Source organism: Condylura cristata, unplaced genomic scaffold (assembly GCF_000260355.1).
Source record: "Condylura cristata isolate star-nosed mole 26May11 unplaced genomic scaffold, ConCri1.0 scaffold00001, whole genome shotgun sequence".
In the NCBI taxonomy this organism is placed as follows: Eukaryota; Metazoa; Chordata; class Mammalia; order Eulipotyphla; family Talpidae; genus Condylura; species Condylura cristata.
The window spans coordinates 84,759,667-84,767,304 of NW_004567102.1; positions in this window are offsets into that span (position 1 = coordinate 84,759,667).

Consider the following 7,638-nt stretch of genomic DNA (forward strand, 5'->3'; position numbering starts at 1 on the left):
GCTTGGAGACATCGTAGAAAGACATCATGTTGTCTTAGAGTTTTTTGAGCTTTTTTTTCCCCCGCCACAGTAGATTCCTTTCTTCTGATAAAGCACACAGACATCAAGCTCAAAACCAAAAGGGGCTAAAAAGAGAGACTCAGACACCACCTTCCCGGGCCGCCTCTCCTGGTTTGTGGGCTCATAGCTGCAGGGGCAGGAAGGACACAGATGTGTGGCCAAATGCCTCGCTGCCTCCGTCATCCCCACAGGCCCCTTCCACCTGGGGGCAGGTCCCAGGGCCAGTGCAGGCTCCCGGTGAGAGAGCACTGCCTCCAGCCTGGCCTTCGCTGCCATCAGCCCCCACATTAGACCCGCCACACCTGCTGTTGGACCTGTGCTTTCTCTGCACAGAGCCAGGGCTTGAGCCTGCATGACTAGGTTGTTGAGATAAGACATGGAATTATACCCCTGTGTTTCAAAGCCAGGCAAATAGCAGCCGCCTCAAAATCAGTGGCTCAGGTTTAATGTCCACAAATGACTACACTGGGCTATAAAAATGACCTCCCCTTTGGAGAAGTTTCACTCACTTTCCTCAGCCCCCACTGAGGCAAGGAAAGCCCACCCCAGTCATGTTATTCTCACTGGTGGGGGAGCTTTGGCCATGGGGGCAGCCCTCGCTCCTGCCCCGGACACCTTTGAGATGTACACAGCAGGGCTGGGTCACTCGTGAGGGCCAAGTCCGGCACCAGCTCTAGGGGCCACTCAGGTGTGATAGAAAAGCTGGTTTTCTGCAAGAATTCAGCCTACTGTGCCAGGGAGCATCAGACTAGAGAGAAAATTGCATTATTGCTCTACTCTTTGTACTTTATACAAATTTCTTTTTAAAGCACATAAAGACCTTCATTATCTGAGTTAAGAGAGAGGAGGCAGATGCATTTGCCTTCCTTGGCCTGGATTTTTTTTAAAGGCTTTTGTGCAGGTTTTCCAAGCATACTTTTGAGGAAAGGTGTGATTACAAAGGAACTGGGGGTTGGAACAAGTACCCATTACACACTTACAACACGCAAGGCTCGCAGCCTGCGGTCGCTGCAAATGTCAGAGACGTGCCCGGACGTGTGTGCAAACCTGAGAGCCAGAGACAGCGAGATGCAGGACACGCACGAAGCAGGCACGGGCAGGGGCGGAGCACGAATTCCTGTTAGGGTTTTCAGTCACTTCCCTCCAAAGACCCAAATCACAGAGGCTGCTGTGCTTGCTCAGCAGGAGTTCTGACAGGCAAAGGCACCAGCAGTCCTGCGGGCACCCCAAGCAGATGCAGACCCCAGCATGGGCTGCAGTCAGGCTCTGCCAGTGGGCAGAGCGCTTGGGACACACCTTTGCTGGGGTAGTATTTACTCTGATGAAGACGCCTGTGCAGTGACTGTCACTGATTAGATGTGGCTACGAGGTGTTTGGGGGGGGGGATCACTGGGGAGCTTCTGACCTGGGGAGCTTCTGACCTGGGGAGAAGGTGCCACATGGAAGAGAAGGGAGCGTGGAGAAACGCAGATGCTTGTCATCAGAAAGCTCCAGACTCAGGCCTCAGCAGCCGCTTCAGTGAGAGTTCAACCCCAGCCCTGGAGCTGACCCACAAGACCGGCAGCCCTCTCCTGACCCGCCCGCTGCTCCCCTCAGCAGTGTACTTCCTCCATCTGCCAGTTCTGCTCCCCACTCTGTCCCTGGTGAATCCTCTCACCACCTCTGCACCTCTGGCCTGTACCCCAGTTCTGTATGCATAAATAATTTTTTTTTTTTTTTAAAGAAAGCAAGCTACAGATTCAGAGCCCCCAGGCCCTGCCGTTCTCTGACTAACCCTCTGGGACTCACACCTGGTTGCTTCCTTCTCCTGACACAACCCCTTCCCCTCCCTCCCGCCTCCCCCCACGCCAGTGGCCTTCTTAAAGTCATAGAACCTGAACTGCACCCTAAGCAAAGCAATGCAATTCTTGGGCCTTTGTTAGGTGAAAGGGATTTTGTTTTTCTCTGTGACAGAACCCAGCACCCTCACCCCAGGCATCCCTCACTTCTGCACCCCCCCACCCCCCATCCATTTCCTCTCTCACATCAGTGATGCTGAACCTTGCTTGCAAGTCTAAGGAGGTTTGTTTGGTTGTTCTGTTTTTATTCTTGTTTGGGGGCTAGTGTTTTGACACTCTTTCAGTACTTTACAACAAAAACCCAGCATGTTTTCCCTTTCTATATCTCTTTCAATCATCTGTCTTTCTGTTCTTCCCCACCATGCTCCCGTTTGCCCCCAGCCCTTTCTCCCACCCTCTCCCTTTTAGTCTCAGAAACCTCCACTCTGTTATCAGTGTTAAGAAGTCTTCAAAAGGATGGGTGGGGCTCCCAACTCCAGAGGCCCAGACATGTGCCCTGCACATTGGCAGTCATGAAATCTGTGCAGGCGATTCTGATCACAGTCAAGGCTCAGAGGTCCTTCTCTGGCCCGGGATGGCTGAAGCTGGGAGGCGTGCTGGTCTACCCTGACAGGACACTACAATCACCTGGGAGCTTTCCAGCTTTCCACATCCTGGGCTCCCCCCAGATCCAATCAATCAGAATTAGCTAGAGGTACTAGGTGTTGGCCATTTTCAAAGCCTCCCAGGAGATCCTAATGTGAAGCCAGGACCGAAATCCCCTGGTACAGGCCAAACGCACCACCAACAGCTACCATGGGAGGGAAAACCATGCCATGACTGCTGTGCCCTGAAAACCACGACAAAGACTTCTCTGCCTCTGCAGGACCACAGCAAGGTCTACTTGGCCTGGCTCTACCTCATTATTCACCTTCCTCTCCCAGCGGTTAGCTGGTCACCTGGCTGCCAATGTCTGTGCAAAGGCTCCAGAAGTTTACAGTCAATAAAGTCTCCCACCTGTGGCCTCCAACTGGCCGTTTACCTGGTTGCTCCCTGGCCTGGCTTTGGCGCGATTGCTTCTGTATTGCTAGAGGATTTTAACAGCTGCTCTCACTCAGTCTCTGGGAGAGAGGAGAGCCCAGACAACTGCAACAAGTTAGCATACACATTTATTTGCCATTTCTGAACCTCCACGGCCCACTGCTGGTCTTTTCCTCACTTGGGCACATCACTAACAATCTTTCCAATCTGTGTATTTTTTCTTATTGTGGAACTTTAGGACGCTAGTGGAAATAACCTAAAATGCTTAGTAATAAATTCTGTTTTTATTTTCAGACAATTCAGTATTTTATCTCTTTTTTTAATTCAAAAATCTTCCCTTTCTTGATATGAGAATTGTTTTATATTTCTCAGGCAACATTGATCTACAGCTCTGTGTTTTAGGGATAACGGTTCACACTTCTACAACTGTAAATTACCACACACACCACCGAAGTACCAGCGACCTCTACCAAGGCCTTTGAGGCCTCCTCTCCTTTATTCCCAACACCCTGACACTTCGCTCTGGTAGTGTCAACACAACAGTCAGATTTCTAGAGTGTGTTTTCATTGGGTTTTGCCTGCTCCTTTGGTTTGGTTTTTATATTCCACTTATGCATGAAATCATCTGGTGCCCATCTCTCCTGTTCTGATTTATTTCACTTAGCAAAATCCCCTCTAGCCCCATCCCATGTTGTTGCAAATGGCAAGAGTTCATCATTTTTTTGTAGCTGAGTAATATCTCAACGTGTCTATAACCACGATCGATTCTGTTTTTAAAGAGGAAACCTCTGGAACTAGAAGCCAATGCACTTACATTCAGAAACAAAGCCCAGGGAAACTGACGATGACTCAAAAATATACAACCAGACTAAAGAAAAGCTAGAGTCATTTGAGTGGCCTACAATTATTTAACTCCTAAACATCAGTTATCCCCATCTGTCCTCATATTTCTTTGTCTTCAAACTCCCTGGCTACCTATAAGACAGCTCACTCCGCATTTATAAAGTCTTGGAGTTCATTTGTAGGTTCTGTGTCTTCTTTGCTTTGCCTTATCAGCATTTGCCTTATTGCTTCTGTCCCATCCCTTCTCCACAGAACATATGACACAAGGACGCAAGAAGTTTCTGGAACTGCCAGTCTCTTATCTACATCATGCGCATTCTAATAGAATTGCAACATTGGTGGGGATAGAAAATATAATTAAGTTAACTTGCGAATTACATTTAGAGCTTGAGTGTAATTAACTCCAACTTCCATGAGTATTAGAGACATTTTTGAGTGTCTTCCACAAATCAGTCCCTCTTCCCATCACATGTTAACTTCCCATTGGGCAAGATCCTTCCCTCCAGCTTTATTCAGCCAGGCACAGAATAGCTGAGTCTGAACAAAGAATAACATCAGCAGCCATCTTTGCAGTGAGCAATCTGTCAATGGATATGGTAAAGGAAAAACCAGCTTGTCAACAGTTCCACCATGAGCAAAACTCCTTCTAACTGAAAAGAAGAAAAAGAACTTTCTCTCACACTCTACCCTGTGGACTAAGATGAATTCTGTAACCATGATATTAGCTTCTTTCCTGCAAGGAACCTCTTACAAATAGTTAGGACCATAGAAACTATATTAAAAAAAAAAAAAACTGTACAATAGCAAAGAAGAAAGTGATGAGGAAAAAAAAAATAACAAAAAATGCCAGAAAAAAAATATTACCCAAGAGCAAAGCTTTTTTAAAAAAACTTTAAGGTAATTATTCCCATTTTTTTTTTGCTTGTTTTAAAGATTACTTATTTATGCATACAGAACTGGGGTACAGGCCAGAGATGCAGGGGTGGTGAGAGGAGTCACCAGAGACAGAGTGGGGAGCAGAGTAGGCAGATCAACAAAGTACTGCTGAAGAGAGCAGCAGGCGAGACAGGAGAGTTCGGCTGTGCCCTGTGGGTCACCTCCGAGCAGGGGATCGAACTCACACTGCAGCCAGCTTGCAGTGCTGTGTCCCAACCCACTGCACCACCAGGGAGGACCCAACTGTTCCCCAAATAAGCTGTGACTCAGAGCATTTACAAACCAAGGAGAGAGAGTGGATATTTAAACCTTGTTTTTGTTTCAGTCTTGTTCAGTTATCTTCGTTAAACTCAATCCTTGGAAATATTGCTATCTCCATAGAATTTTATCTCTGCAAATAAGGTCTGGAAAATTCCTGGCTGTGGGTGCTGTGAGCTTGAAAAGACGACTGAGAGCGACTTCAGTAACTCTAGTTACAGGTTCCATTCTTTAAGTGGTGACGAACCCAAATCATTTCAGCAAACCTTTATTGAGATTATTCAATATAAAGAGAGCGAGCCTTTACAAGGTTACCTATGAAAATGAATGTTATTTTATGCTAAAGTAGTCAATAGCTAGAAACAGTACTCATGAACCCACAACATTTTTTAAAGGGGAGAAGGAAAAAAAAATTTCTCTTTAATGAACTAACAAATATAGTCAATTCTGCTATATGATTATTTAGCTCCTGTGTATCACTGCACTATACAAAATCAGACAATTAAAAACCATAGGTGTTATGGGGGAATTTAATTTGGAACACAATGCTCAAAAATTTAGTGACATATTAAAATAATAAATAACAACCTTTGGTAAAAGTAGTGAACATATTGAATGGCTTCAAATACTACAATAAATATGGTATTTGCCCAGGGAGAGGTTGTGACATCACATGGTGGCTGCTTGTGTGTGTGTGTGTGTGTGTGTGTGTATGCATGCCCCTTATTGGGGCTGCCCAAGGCTACAGGACAAGATGGAAGTTGTAACTGCACACCCCTGATACACAGGTGTGCTGCACCGGGTGTGGTAAACTGAGGTCACGCGCAGCTTTCTGAGGCATGTGTCTTGTGTATCTCAGTGGTGGATCAGCGAGGCACCATTTTCTGCATTCACCTAGTGTTCCTTGCTGATTAAATCACACATAAGTCAGCATAAACAAAATGCAGTTGATGTTCAAATTGTCTCCAATATATCAAATTCGGGGTTTTGAAATAAGCTTTCTAGCAGAAGTGAGATACACACACACACACACACATACACACACACATACATTTTCCAGCCTTTTGCAAGACATTTTTCCTATCTTACACAAAGCTTATCATATTATTTTTTTGTTAAAGCAATTCAAAATAGATTTCCTCAAGTCATAAAGACACCAGTTTCACTACTGCTGACGCTGGCACGTGCCCAGCCCGGCACCAGGTCTGCAATCCCTGGCATCCTCAGGCTCCAGAGCAGACCCTGCTGTCAGGTCACCTATGGATGTAGAAGCAGAGTCCTGCACCCACAGAGAGGCTGCCCTGACTCTGACTTGAGCACAGTCTCCTCCCAACTCTCGGGGAGCACCTCTGCCTTAACTAGCACCCTAGTGGGGTGCACACATCATCCTGCAATGTCTTCCTCTAACATCCCGCCACTTACTCACCCCATGACCCTTACAAGGAAACTCCTCATCTGCCTTCGTCTGTCTGCTTAGCACTGGCCATCTCATGCCTAACCTGCTATGGCATTTAGGCACAATGTGCAATTAAAACAATCCCTGTACCATTTATGTCAAAACCCCTGCCTGACTAGTTGGTCCTGCGCAAGGACACAAAGAGACCTAGCTCCTGGGCCCTGTATACAGACCCTCTCCTGGTACAGCCCCGCCGGGTAGTGGAGAGTCCTCAACAACCTTGAGTGGGGTGCCTCTTCTCTGTAGGAGCCATGTTTCCCTGGGGTATGTCAGAAAGAAAAGTTGAAAGAGAACCACAGCAGCTGGGGACAGAATATTCTACTTCTATTCATCTCCCCAGGAACACAGGTCACCTCAAGGCGGGCCGACTCAGGACACCATCTGACACTGAAATCAATGTCATTTGCCTCCAGGTGAAGCCACCCACTTCTCTATATGCTGGGCTTAATTTTGCTCCATTGTACATAAACTATTCTATGGGATTTAATTCCTACAAAAGAGAATATAATCCAACCTGCTGCTATCAGCACAGCTACAATTTCATTCCCGTGCCAAGCAGCAAGGAGAAAAATCAAACAGTTGGTCCCTAGTGAATTCCTGTATATGCCCCAGTTTCCTTGCAGGAAGCCTGAAGCTAGCCTCAGACAATAGACTGGGTTTTAACTCTTTCTTGCCAAGTGTTCGTCAGAAGCAGTCAGAGTGTGTTCTCCTTGCGCCATTACTCATCTTTCCCATGAAACCTGAGCTAAGCGATGCTGGAGCAAGCAGTGAAAAATCAGATCTCCAGACCTCGTCGTCATCAGAAGCACATTAGCATACGAAATGTTTCTATGAGAAGAACAAAAACCTGCCCGTTGCAGGAACTGTGTTCTGTTGTCTGAAATGTCGCTGTTCTCTGAAACATCGCCGCTCACCCACCTCAACGTCAAGGTGATGCCTGTCCAGCTCAGGACAGCTCTTCACAGCAACAGTGTGAGCGGAGGTGTGCCCATGTTGGAAGGAGACACTGAAACCACATTCCCGCTGGATTGGGGAAAGGTCTTTCAGCTAGTAGCAATAGGTGAGGGGAAGTGTTCATTACCGTGCAGTCTGCAAGAACTGTTAGCTTCCAGTAAACCTCACTTAGGAAAAGATAAATCCCAACCCCAGCCCTCCCAGGGTGAGAAGAGAACTGGGTGCAGGAATCACAATTAAAGGGGAACAGACGCCATTTCACAGTATCCCAAG